Consider the following 12,447-nt stretch of genomic DNA (forward strand, 5'->3'; position numbering starts at 1 on the left):
GTGAATAGTGCTGTTTTTGCTGCCTCTGCCACCTGCCTTGGGTTAGCTGGAGAATCTCATCGTGATTGATTCATGGAGTCACGCTGAAGTGAGCTCAGACTCAGTGCCCTTTGTTGGCTTGTGTGTGTCCACTTGCAAATTCCAAAATAAGCATTTTATAACTCTGAAAAAGGCAGAAAAACTAGGGGAGAGGCCAGGGAAAGCTAGGCGCATTCAATAGCTTCATAGTTGCTCAGCTGGGTTGGGGTCAAAGCAGCTTGGTTCTTATTCCCCTGCTGTAATGATGAGAAATCACTTAGTTCCTCGGAGGGATGCTCTTGCTGATCACAGGCTGTCAGTGCATTAATTACTGGGCTTGCACTTTATAGTAACTCTTTTAGCAGTTCATGTGCTCTCAGTGAGTATCATTTAATTGGCAAGATAATGCTTCTTTAAGCTTAATGCTGTGTGTCGATTTCTAGTTTGCCACAGCTCCTTTTTCAGGAGCTATTTAAAAGATTTCTTAGGTTTGTGAAAGTCCAGTTGTCATAGGACTGACTGCTCTTCCATTTCAAAATGGCAAAGTTCTGTCATTTTATTGTCACATTTATATTCTAACCTTTTTCCCTTTTACTTTACCTAGTGAAAGAACAGCTTTGCTGTTGAAGAGAAACCTTGGAAAGGAATGGGCTCTGTTCTCTTGAAGCTGTTTGCCCTGATCCCAGGGATGCTGTAGAGGTTAGTGACATGGATGCTTAAGAACTTTTGTAGAAATTGCGTTTTGATTTGTAATTGGCACACTCTTCAATAAATTCTGTGTGAAGCAGTTCATTTGCCTGTTACAGAAAGAGCGTTAATTCAGGCACTGTCAGAACACAATCAGTTTAAAATTGCTCTACCCAAACAAAATTTAGGATTTTGTTTATCTGTGTAGATCCTGTAGAAATACATAGCTTGGTGGTCACAGAAAGTTGTGTGGTGTGATGCATGGTCAGAGTCAAGCTGCGTTAAACTTGGAGGTTTTAATTGATAGTTTAAAAAAAAAAAAGGTGAGAATGACCATAATACATCAGATCATAATACATGATTATTTTTTTAGTTTTTGAAGTCTCTCATTTTTACTTTGAGAGTACATTGCTCTTCAGTAGAATGACAGGCTGGGAGAGGTCCATTCTGTATCCACACACAGAAAATACTATCTCTACTTTTGCCTCGAGTGACTTGTATTTTGGTTTTGTATCCTAGTTTCTTTGGATTATGTACAAGCTGGGTAGACTGCTTGCTATGAGTGTTTTTCCCAGTAGCTATGTAGTCCTGCTACAAATAATATGGCTTACAAGAGGCTTCCTCTTGCAAGTAGAATATGCAATCTAGTTTCACATTTTTTGTAAAACTGAAGAGGATTAAGTGGATTTATCACCCGGCGGATTTCTTCGTACCTAGTGAAGTCAAAAAAGCTCGTATAACTCTCAAATTCAGTAATACCTTGCTTTGCTGATGAAAAATGAATGTAGCGAGTAAAATTTGATGAAGCAGGAGGTGGGGAAGGGAAGGGATAGGCATGTTGAAGTGGTCCTAAGCAAAGAAGTCAATTTCCAGAGGAGCAGTTGAGTAAAAATCTATTAAACCTGTCTGGTTACTGTAAAGGATTTCTAATCTTTGTTAGCTTACTTTAAAAGCATAGATGTGTGTGGTGTGGACTGAAGAGTAATGTCCAGGCTTTGCTAGGACACCCTTTAACATACAGACCCTTCTGGAGCAAAAAGGAAAAAAAACGCAGTGGAAAAACTGCTGCAGCACGTCACAGACACAAAAAGTGAAGAGGTGACCCAGTGGAAAAAGACCCCGTTAGTACAAGGAAATGCTAGTTGGCATCGCTCTTTGAGGCATGTAGAGCTTAACAATTGTTCTTGTAAGTGGTGCCATTTCTTATGGAGAGCTTTAGTTATTCATATGTTCTCACCATTTTTATCTTACCTGGTATAAAACTGAGTGTTGTAAAATGTTCAAGGGGAGGTATCACTTCTAATTTAACAAAAGCACACAGAAAGACAAAAACCCCAAAACACATCCTTCTATATGAAATCTTGCATTCCAACATCAGTGCTTTCATTCTAGCTCTGTGCTGCTGCTTTAGTCTCCAGTGTTTTATTCGTTAATGAAAAAAAAATCTGTCCAGAAGGGGATCTGAAAGAAATGTGCCTTTTTTTACTTTCATAGAAAATATCTTGCTCCCTTCAACCTCTTGTGTTTAGATTTTTTTAAAAAATATATTCTACTTTATGGAGAATTAAAAAAAGATGAAAAGCTCATCTCTCTCATTAGTCTCCCTCTTGACTTAGTAAAAGCAGTTAGTTCAAGCAGACTGTTGAATGCAGACTGTTCTGTGAATCTGTGAAGACTGTCTTGTTAGATTGTTATTATGATCTGCTGTTCAGATACTTATGTAGGAAATCCTTCCTTGGCACTTTATGCATCCTGTTCTTCCAGTTCCGAGGACATGCAAGAACTGGCAGAGCTTATTAGCTTGGGTTTAGCGCTGCTGTGGTTATATCCCTTTCAGACCTGAGCCTGCTATATTTGGTTCAGTCAAGCTCTCTGTGGGGCCATGTTGAGTGTCTTTCCAGCTGTGGTATGACTTACCTGCAGCTACATGGATAATAGTAAAAGTCGTGATGCAGTTTATAAACACATAGAAGATAATGAGATAAGGGAAGACAGCTAACCAACATGAATTTGTCAGGGAGAAAATTATATCACGCTGATTCATATTTGCTTCCTTGACAGATGAATTGGATTACTGTATAAGGGAGGGAAGGGATAGAAGTGATACAACTTGAAGTGTATAAGGTTTTGAAGGATGTTCTTTTGAATGTAATACATGTAGTGATTTTTTTTAAATGGGATCTTCCTTAAATCACTGTACTGCAGGAGCAAAATTTATTAAAAATGGTTTAGTGGAGTAGGTAACAGGGATTCGGGATCACCTGGAAAGGCATTTGAAGTAAGTTTCCTTACTAACTTGCCATGCCTGGATTTGTCAATAATGGCATCCGTGATTGAGATGATGGAGTAGAGTCTACTTACAAAATGCGCAGATGATGTCAGTTTGGGAGTAGACGGTATGGGCACCACAAAGGGTTTATATTAAGGTGTTTGACTTTGTAATTGGGGTAAGCTAAGTGTTTGTGTGTGTTCGTTTGATCTGACTCACCCAATGTTTATTTGTTATACCACAGTAACTCAGTCAGTGTATATAACCAAGGTATATTGAGCTTGGATGGCCTCTTCCAGCTCACTTTTGTTTGTGGTACTTTTCTATCCTTTAGTAAAATTACAGCCCTGAAACCTAGTACTTGAATGGAAGTGGTTGTTACCTTAAAAAATGGTGTATCTGGATTTGAGGTCTTGGGACACCACTGAGTTACACATGTGGAAGGTTAGCAACACTCTTGGAAAATCCCAGGATTTTTCTCTTGTGCCGGAGGGGAGCAGAAGGTTAGGCACTGTGCAGTAGGCAGCTGCTCTTGCAGGCTTCTAGCAGTGCCACCTCCCTGCCTTTCCACCGGTGGCATACCAACACATCCAGTTAGACAGCTAAGACCAGGGCTGCCTCCCTCTGTTTGGTCTCTGTAATGCAGCTAAAGCAGCTTGTCTGGACTCTGGAAGCAGGCTGCTCCTGCAGCCCCTCTTCTCTTTTTGCATTTCTGTGCATTTTTCTGCACAGTCCAAAACATACACTGCTGTCTGAGTGGCTGTTTGAGGTTCAGGAAGAATGGAGAGGCGGGGAGGGGCGGGGAGAAGCAGTGCTTGAGGTGTTCATGATGTGGATTATTGTTTGGCTTGTTGAAAATTCACATGAGGGAAAAATAACTTCTGTGTCCTTTTTGCTAGGTTGGAGGAGTTATCAGTGCTTCCCTCAGCACCTCAAGCCTTTTTCCTTGCAGAACTTTGCCCTAATGTTTGTTTACTTGTAGTAGTTCCTTTAGTGTGCCACAGAGAGAAAATGTATGAGTAGGGAGGAATGACCACATTTTTTAAGAGCTTTTGTAGAGTAAGATATGAAATGTGGAAGCAATTGTCGTCTGGGATGGTGTTAGAGAAGTCTTGACATACTGCTTTGTTTTAAGCTCCCTGTGATAGAAAGGGATGTTTGCATGCCATGCTTTTGCATACACAATGCACTTCCCATAGTTGTCAGGTTATTGTGGAAGATTAATTTGCTGGCTTCCTTAGAGGTAAGCACCAATATTTCACACTGGGCCAATAATTTTTGCTAGTGATAGATTAATATCTGAAACTCCCTTTGACATGTTCCCATCTATTGGTGATGCCATAGTCTCTTATGAATGTGAAATGTAGCGAGGGAAAAAATTATTGAGGTTAATTCTGTGGAGATGCTGCTCTCTGGTTCTGTAATCCCTACTGCTGTTTTCCTGACTTCTTGGAGTATGGCTCTCACTCTTTGGTATCCTAGCAAATGTTTTTCTAGCAAAACTACAAATTAAGTTGATTAAGATACACCTTAGCAGCAGAGATCTGGTGCACCAGTGGTGTAATTGGAATAGAAAGAATGCTGTGAATGTTATGTCCCAAGCAGAGGGTATTGGAAGAGCTGCTACTGACAAGTGATAGCCTGTGAAAGGCAAGCCTTAGGCAGTCCCTTGGAAAGACTCTAGGTCTCATGAATTGAAGCAAACTGGAGGCACAGTAAACCTAGTTTTAGAGCTTTGTCTTGTTCGCCTGTAACTTCAAAAAGCTGCCTGGGAGAAATCTCAAAGGCATATTCCTGTAGATGCAGGAGTAATTGTTCAAAGTGCTGGAAGATGGAACTCTGGCATGCAGCAGTTTTTCTAAGTGAGGAAGTAACAATGGAGAAACGGGCTGCCATCTGGCTGTATTGCAGCGAAAGTTTGTTAGAAATACTGTTTACTCTTCAGTGTTGTTAAAAGGTCACCCTTTTTTTTTTTTTAAAAAAAAAGGGGGGGTGGGGGGGGAAGACAAAAATGTCACCCTTGTAATACCTGCATGAGAGAAGTGCTAGCAAGAGGCTACTACTCTCTGCTTTGCTCTGTGGTTCAGGATGATGACACTTTTTCCTGTGGTAAAGACGGGTATCTTACTACGTCTTCTATTTAGTCCTCTAATACGGAAGCCTTGCACAAATACTTCCTGTAATAGAGAATGTACAGCTACTGTCAGAGGCCCTGTACCATACACCAAAGTGCATCTTTGCTAGTAAGTTGACTTTGTTGCTTCTGTGCAATTTGTCAGAGTTGAACCAATCACTCTTTTGAATGATGCTATCTCTTGAACTTGGTAACAAGAGTGAAGTCGGCACTGTGACTGTGTGGTTACTTTTCAGCGTGCAGGATACACTCCTGTGCTGAAGGCTGTTGTTATCCGGATGGGTTGTGGGAATGTGTGTGTCTGTACATATGCATTTTATGTAATACGTAACAGTGCTTGAATAAATCCCTTTACCTCAGGTACCTGAATATTGCTACCCCTCTTAGCTCTGTGTAAGTTACTCAGCTTTTAGAGCATCTTTTCTTTGTTCAAATAACAGCTATTATCGAACAAGTTGATGTAAAAAGCCCAAACACCTTCCTGTTTGTCTCACTCCTTGTTCCCAGATTGAGCAACCTGGAGTGGCGTACTTGAGAGAATATCTGCAAATTCTGACAGAGAAGTAAAATCAAATTAAAGAAAGGAACGTATGCTAAAAATGTAAAGGAATATATGGGCGTATAAGAGAAGAAGCCTTTGCTGTGGTACTAGAGTTGCAATTAAATCCTAGTATTGAGCATTTATTTATCTCATTTTTTAATGTGTTTTTGTTTGGCAGCATATTGCTGGGTTTCACTCTGTTTATTGCATCATGTTTGTCTTAAAAATAAACAAGAGTAGTTATCCTCATTCTGTGCACTGCTTACTGTCAAAGCTTAAAAGGGACACAAAACCAGAGAAAAGGGATAGCGCTGAAAAAGTCATGTCTTCTCACTTGTGGAGAGCAAGTTCTGTCCCCAGGTTCTTTGCATCCAGAAATGGCCAAGCACTCTGCAGGATGTCCAGGTGAGTCCATACACTTTCACAAATGCACTGCAGAAGCCAGGACTTGTAATAAATAACTAGTAAGTAATTTCTGTAGCTGTAAATAACATTGCAAGGCATTTGATATACAATTACTGTGTGGTTGGTTTTTTTGTTTGTTTGTTTGTTTGCTTCTAGTTGTTGATGATGTTTTTTCCTCTAGCAAGGAAGGATATTTCTTTAGTATGTGTATTGTGTGTATGTGTAGATGAATCCAAGGAGAGAATGAGGAATAAACTCCACTTCAGTAGTTGTGTTTTTACTATGTGGATGTTCAGGCTCTTTTCTGGGATAAATTTAGTTAAAAAGCAGTGACCACTGTAGTCTTTTGAACATCCTTCTCTGGCACCAGGAGAATTTTTTTCAGAGGTGCAGCTTCAATCCTAATTTGTTTTCTGTACCTTTGGTTATTACTGGAGAAAGGGGCTAGTATAGTGGTGAGACATAACATGTGAGTAACCATAGTTATTGATGATGAGTTTCCCTGGGAAATCCTACCACTTCTGAATAGTTGTTGTTGGTAAAACAAAACACCTGGCAGTGTTGATCTGAACCAGCTGTTCTATATTGTATGGTGCTGTGCATGAAAATAGCATTGCAAGCTAAAATAGTAAATGCTGTTAGAAAAAAAAAAAAGGCAGAAAAGTTAAAGTTAGGAAAACCCACATTGCATCTGATCTAGATTCTGGTAAGAAGTGTTTCTTGTACTCCTTTTATTTTTCCAGAATAATTCGTTCTATTGTAACTGGCATTTAAACAAATTTACTTTTCTATGAGATAAGAAAAGCAGGAAAAATGTCTTACAAATTCATTTGTAAGCTGTGATACATTGTTCTCAATTGCAGTGACTGTGTTGCAGACCAGATGTCTTTTTACTCGAGCATGCGGTTTTTTGTCTTGTTCTGCTGCTTGTGTGATTTTGATTTATTTTTGTAAAGCAGCTGTATCAGTTACTGTGGCCTGGGCGTTGTAAGGCAGGAGGAATCCCTTCCCTTCAGCTTCCCAGTTCGTCCCCTTCCCGCATCCCGGTGCTCGCCGGGAGGGACCAGCTGCGCTCCGCAATCAAACCAGCCTGGGCGGCGCTGGTACAGGCGGCGCTGGGGGATGGCGGCGCAAAGCTCGGGAGATCCGCCTGACTGCCAGAAGGATGTTTACTAACGGTGGGCTGGCAGTGGCTTGTAGGCAAAGGAACTTGCCGTCTCCTATTAGCTGTATCGTAAAAGGAGAGGATTTGAAAACTAAGATGCTTGCACTGAACTGCAAAAATTCGAGGTAGGATGAGACCTAAATGAATACAAACTACTCGTATTTCTTTGCATGATACTTTCCCCCTCCCAGGCTAACATTTACTTACATGACTAATTTCTGTGAAATTGTACTTCTTGTCAGACTTTTCTGGAGTTGTGCTTGCTGTTATAAAGAGAAACTGAACCAAGTGACAAGCTGAGATTTAGTCAAAATATAGTGATATTTTGAATAATGTAAGTAATGTAACTGTGCATAATTTTCTGTGTTTAGGATGTTGGCTGTGCAGAAATAAGTGAAAAATAGGTAGATTACATTTGTCATTTCACCTAAGGAAGGAAATAATTGATTTTAGTTTGTCAGGTGCGTAGTTTTCAAAATATAGCTAATACAAGCTTGTTCTCAAGTGCGGTAGTTCTGCTGTGAAGCAAGCTTGTTATCGACTTATATTAGACAATGTTCTTAGTAATGTAACAAAGTTGGAGAAGAACCCATCATATTAAAATAGTAATTTGCCTCTCTCTGAGTGCTGTAGGCTTCGTTTTTTCTCTTTGAATAAGAGAAGCTCACTTTTGGGGGATTTCTGGCTGTCCTATTTAATCTTGCAATATACTGCATAAACTTCTGTCAAGAAAGCATTTATTCACTGTGAAATATAATTTTCATTTTGGCATTATTGCCAAGCAGGAGTAGAACTTGGGTAATGGAGAGGAAAACAAAGTTTTGAAAGTAGTTGTGGTAAATTATACGTACACCAACCCCATTACTGGCAATAAAAAGGAAGCTAAATAAGCATGGATTTTTGAAAATGTTGCAGCTTTGTCCCTGTATGAGAGATACCATCTTTAATGTCCAAGAATATCTACATCCACTCTGGTCATTTAATAAGCGTGCTAGTGAACACCAGAAAAAAATTCAGCAGTCCTAAATACTTGATTGAAGAACTGGGGAGAATTGGAAGAATGCATTCACTTGAGCAATTAACATTGCTTTAAAAGTCTGCAGTTTTAGTCTGCTTTGTAGGTTTGCGTTTGTGTTTTTTTGGTTTGGGTTTTGCTTGGTGTGGGGTGGTTTGGGTTTTTTTTTTTCTTTTTTTTTTGTGTTTAATCCTTTATCTGACACGTTCACTGCTGGGGGACAGAAATCTTATTGCTCGGATGGGGTACTTCTAAATCAGAAGAGCTGTATCCTGCCTTGGTTCTGTCCCAGTCTTCCTTTGCAAGCCTGGTAGCGCTCTTGACAGACTCTACCCGCCCATCTGGGAGCAGCAGTGTCTCTTGTGTGTTAGTAGGGAGCTACAGCTGTTTTCTGTAAGGAAAGATTCACAATCGGCTGTTTTGTCCTTACTCTTCACTCCATGCGAGGCTCCTGAGAAGTGTCTCCATGTGCAATGTGGGGAGGCTGTTTCCAAAGCCAGGGCTGGGAGCCCAAGGTGAAGTCTAGCTCTGCCTGAAGCCCTCAGGGCACAATGTGGTGTTTGAAGGCTGAAGATGAAACTGAGAAGGGTCGAATTGCTTTTATCTGCAATTCGTGACTATCATCCCCAGATGATCTTCTGCCACCCAACAGAGAGGAGGCGGGGGAGGAGGAGGAGGAGCAGAAGAGAGGAAGGGTGAGGAGGAAAGACAGTGCTTTTCCCCCATTGTTACAATACTTCCTTAGTTACATGAAACACAGGAATCTTTACTGTTTTTCCCGGTGGCAATGTGTCTGCTGGAGCAACAAAGCTGGTGAAGGGTCTAGAGAACATGTCTCATGAGGAGTGGCTGAGGGAACTGGGGTTGTTTAGCCTGGAGGAAAGGAGGCTCGGGGGTCTACAACTACCTGAAAGGAGGTTGTAGTGAGGTGGGTGTCGGTCTCTTCTCTCAAGTCACAAGTGATAGGCCAAGAGGAAATGGCCTCCAGTTGCGCCAGGGGAGGTTTAGATTGGATATTAGGAAAAATTTCTTCACTGAAAGGGTTATCAAGCATTGGACCAGGCTGCCCAGGGAAGTGGTTGAGTCACCATCCCTGGAGGTATTTAAAAGACGTGTAGACGTGGGGCTTGGGGACATGGTTTAGTGGTGGACTTGGCAGTGTTAAGTTAACGGTTGGACTCGATAATCTTAAAGGTCTTTTCCAATCTGAATGATTCTGTGATTCTATGCTGTATGATATGCAGCACTTGGTTCCAGTGGAGCTCAGTGGATGTCTTTGGACCGTCCTAGTTCCAATGTGGGGGAACCCCATCTAAGAAAAGTCAGTTCCAGAGTAGTCCGTTAAATGCCACTGTCCACAGTGCCAGGTTCCCCATGGTGTTTATCGAGTGGCTTTTGCCTGGGGATGTGTAGAGGGGGGGTCAAGTTCAGCAGCTTCCTGTTGGGTGCAAACACACAGTGCAGTAATGCAGTAGCTGGAAGAGATCCGATATTGTTTAAAAGGCAGTAGTGATGTGTATGCAAGTATTTCTACTGCTTTTCCATACATCTCTGGTCCGAATTGCTAATTATAAAGTCTTGGGCTGTTTTGTTTTGTTTTGCACTTAGGAATACTATGAACATGCAACTTAAAAGAGGTTGTGATCATTCACACTTATTTATGCTTCCTGTTGCTTCAGAAATAAGCAAGCATTTGTGCCCAGGGTTTATTGCTGATTTTAATGCTGATACGCTGCTGTTTCTGTTGCACTCTTTCTGACTAGATGGTAGCAGAGAGAGGAATTTTATTACATCAGCCGAGCATGTGCTGGTAGGATCATTTGTTGTTGTTCTTATCCAGGTTGTTAGAAACAAGGGCAGCTCTATGGAGACAAATTTTGTAGGTAACGGGCTTCTACTTACTGCTCTTTCGTATGTAAATTTCCTAAAGGCAGAAGAAATGTTCTTCTTTTGGGTATATAAATGGCTGTTCTACATGGCTGGAGGAAGTTCAGGCTTTAGATTGCTGTTGGGAAGGAAAAACACTACCACCACCATCACAGGGACCCATTTTGCATAATACCACACTGGCTTTAAAAAAAAAAAAAAATCTGGTGGTTTTTTTTAGCTAAATATCAGAACTGTGCTTAGGCTCACTATTGTCGTTACTGAACATGCAGTTTGGGACTACTGTGTTTAGCGCATGGCCTTACTGCTTAGATGTAACAGCCTGTCCCCTGTTCCAAGTTCACAGGTTCCCTTCCCCATCTCCCTGCCTTCCCTCCCCCCGCGGCGGTTACTTGGAAAGGCAACCAGAGCAGAGCACTCTTCCCCGTTCCTCATAACGGCTCATTGTTTTATTGTTGATTCTAGTAGAATAACTTTTCTGGGAAGGCTTTTTTACTTCTCTTGTTTACTGCTAATGCAAGAGACACCTTCTGGAACAGTGTTTTTTTCCTATGTCTTTGTTGATGTCTGCATGCCAGCCATGCTTATCTCTTCAGATCCCAGATTATTTTGCTTTTTTGTTTGTTTGGGGTTTTTTTTGTGTGTGTGTCCCTTTTTTTTTTTTTTGACAGGGGCTTCTTAGCAGCATTTCCTCTCCTGAATGGCATGGTTTAGTCATTGCCATGCAGTTCAGGTTGGCAAAGTAAAATTCCAGTTCTGCTGTATTCCCAAACGGGCTGTAACTGGCATTCTGTTTGTCCAGTTAATGCAAATCAGTTTATTCAGGCCTTTTGAAAACAAAATAAATGGTATTCAAAGATGCTCAAGATATTTTACCATGGAACATAGCAAGAACTCGTTAATTAGAATTTGCTCTCCAAAAATATTGAGAAAGCAGATAGCCCGTTCAGTTTTGGTTTGGGTTTTTTAACCAGTTGTTACCTATCTTTATAGTATTCAGCAAACTTTTCCTGGCACTGCATAGGTTAGTTCTATAAGATTTCAGTGTAATGTTCTGATTCTGAATAATCTATCGATTTCTCAATTTCAGATGATTTTGCTGAGGTGCAAATGTTTCTGAAATGTTTCAATTCTTCCAGCGTATGTTCAAAACCAGAATGATGTTTCAGTATTTGCTTTCCTCCAATATGTTTTTCAGCTGTAGGTGTTAATAGCAGTAGTGACGTTTGCAGGATAATTTGAGGTTGCTTTTCTGTTGTCTTGCCACCTAGCAGGTGGGGATCATTCACGTCTGCAAGAGTGTCCGGTTACAAAGTTCCAGATTAACACTAATCTGGTAAATTTTAGTTTCCAAAAGTAATCTGTTGTGTTTATAATGTATGCAAACTGAGAACACTGAAAACCAGAACTCTTATTCTCAGTCTGAAACTTGTTAACTTACTAGACACAATTTTCCTATAAATGAGTGTTCCAAAAATACATGTCAGTGGAGAAATTTCTCCTATTTTGTCACTATCTTTTGTGTCTGTGCTCCAGCAAACTTGGACTTTCCTTCTGTCTTGTCAGGATTTTGCGTTGCACGCATTTTTGTCTCCTCAGTTACCACGTTTCTCTGGTAAAGTGTCCTTTGCGCTCCTTGAAGGAGAGGAGGAATTGTACGCCCCGAAGTAGTTCAGACTTTGTTGCAGTCAGGGCTGGAGTGCCAGCATGAGACCACATTGGAACAGGTCAAAGGAGTGGAAAAAATGCCATAGTGGTATGATTGCACAAGCATGAGCAAATAGTTTCTTGGAGCCTGAATGTCTATGAATGAACCACCTGAATGTGCTAACGCAGGTCTCTCCTTTCTAGCATAATACCTATATATAGCCACTACTTTGATCTTTACTGTAACTGATGATTAGGGTTAACGAAACATGATAAGATTTTTTTTTCTGGAGCGACCATTCCTCATCTCCTAAAGCAGAAAGGCTTCTTTTACACATGAAGAGTTTTATTTGGTCCTCAGCCCTGCAATAGCAATATATTTTGCCTTGCACAAATGACTTAAAACCTTCTTCTGCCATAAATATAACTTTTTTTTCCAACCTAAGTAAATGCCATGGAGCAAACAGTTTGAGATATGGAATTTCAGACTTCCTTCATGGCTAAGAAATCCGAACTGGTTTTTGGAGATCAGATCTGTGTTTATATGCAGATGAGGTGATTAAAGACTTTGCATTGAAATTCACAGATGAAGCCATGTAGAACCCAGCAGTTAAATGTGGATTTCGGGTAGCCTTAGGGATGGACTGTATTTCTTGTTTTGTGAAGAGATGAAGGACCG

The 12,447-nt window shown here is 40.7% G+C and overlaps 1 protein-coding gene across 10 annotated transcripts in view; it reads left to right on the forward strand.

The window, feature by feature from the left end:
• The window catches only part of WDFY3 (WD repeat and FYVE domain containing 3), a 178,362-nt gene that overhangs the window by 33,390 nt on the left and 132,525 nt on the right, over positions 1–12,447 (forward strand). For 9 of the 10 annotated variants that reach the window (XM_075149959.1, XM_075149960.1, XM_075149962.1 and 6 more), the window contains exon 2: positions 623–717. The exons of the other annotated variant lie outside the window; for it this stretch is intronic. The gene's annotated coding sequence lies outside the window, so the exon portion shown is untranslated. The remainder of the gene's footprint in view (positions 1–622; positions 718–12,447) is intronic. 10 annotated transcript variants of the gene reach the window in all.

This window comes from Calonectris borealis, chromosome 4 (genome assembly GCF_964195595.1).
Source record: "Calonectris borealis chromosome 4, bCalBor7.hap1.2, whole genome shotgun sequence".
Lineage (NCBI taxonomy): Eukaryota > Metazoa > Chordata > Aves > Procellariiformes > Procellariidae > Calonectris > Calonectris borealis.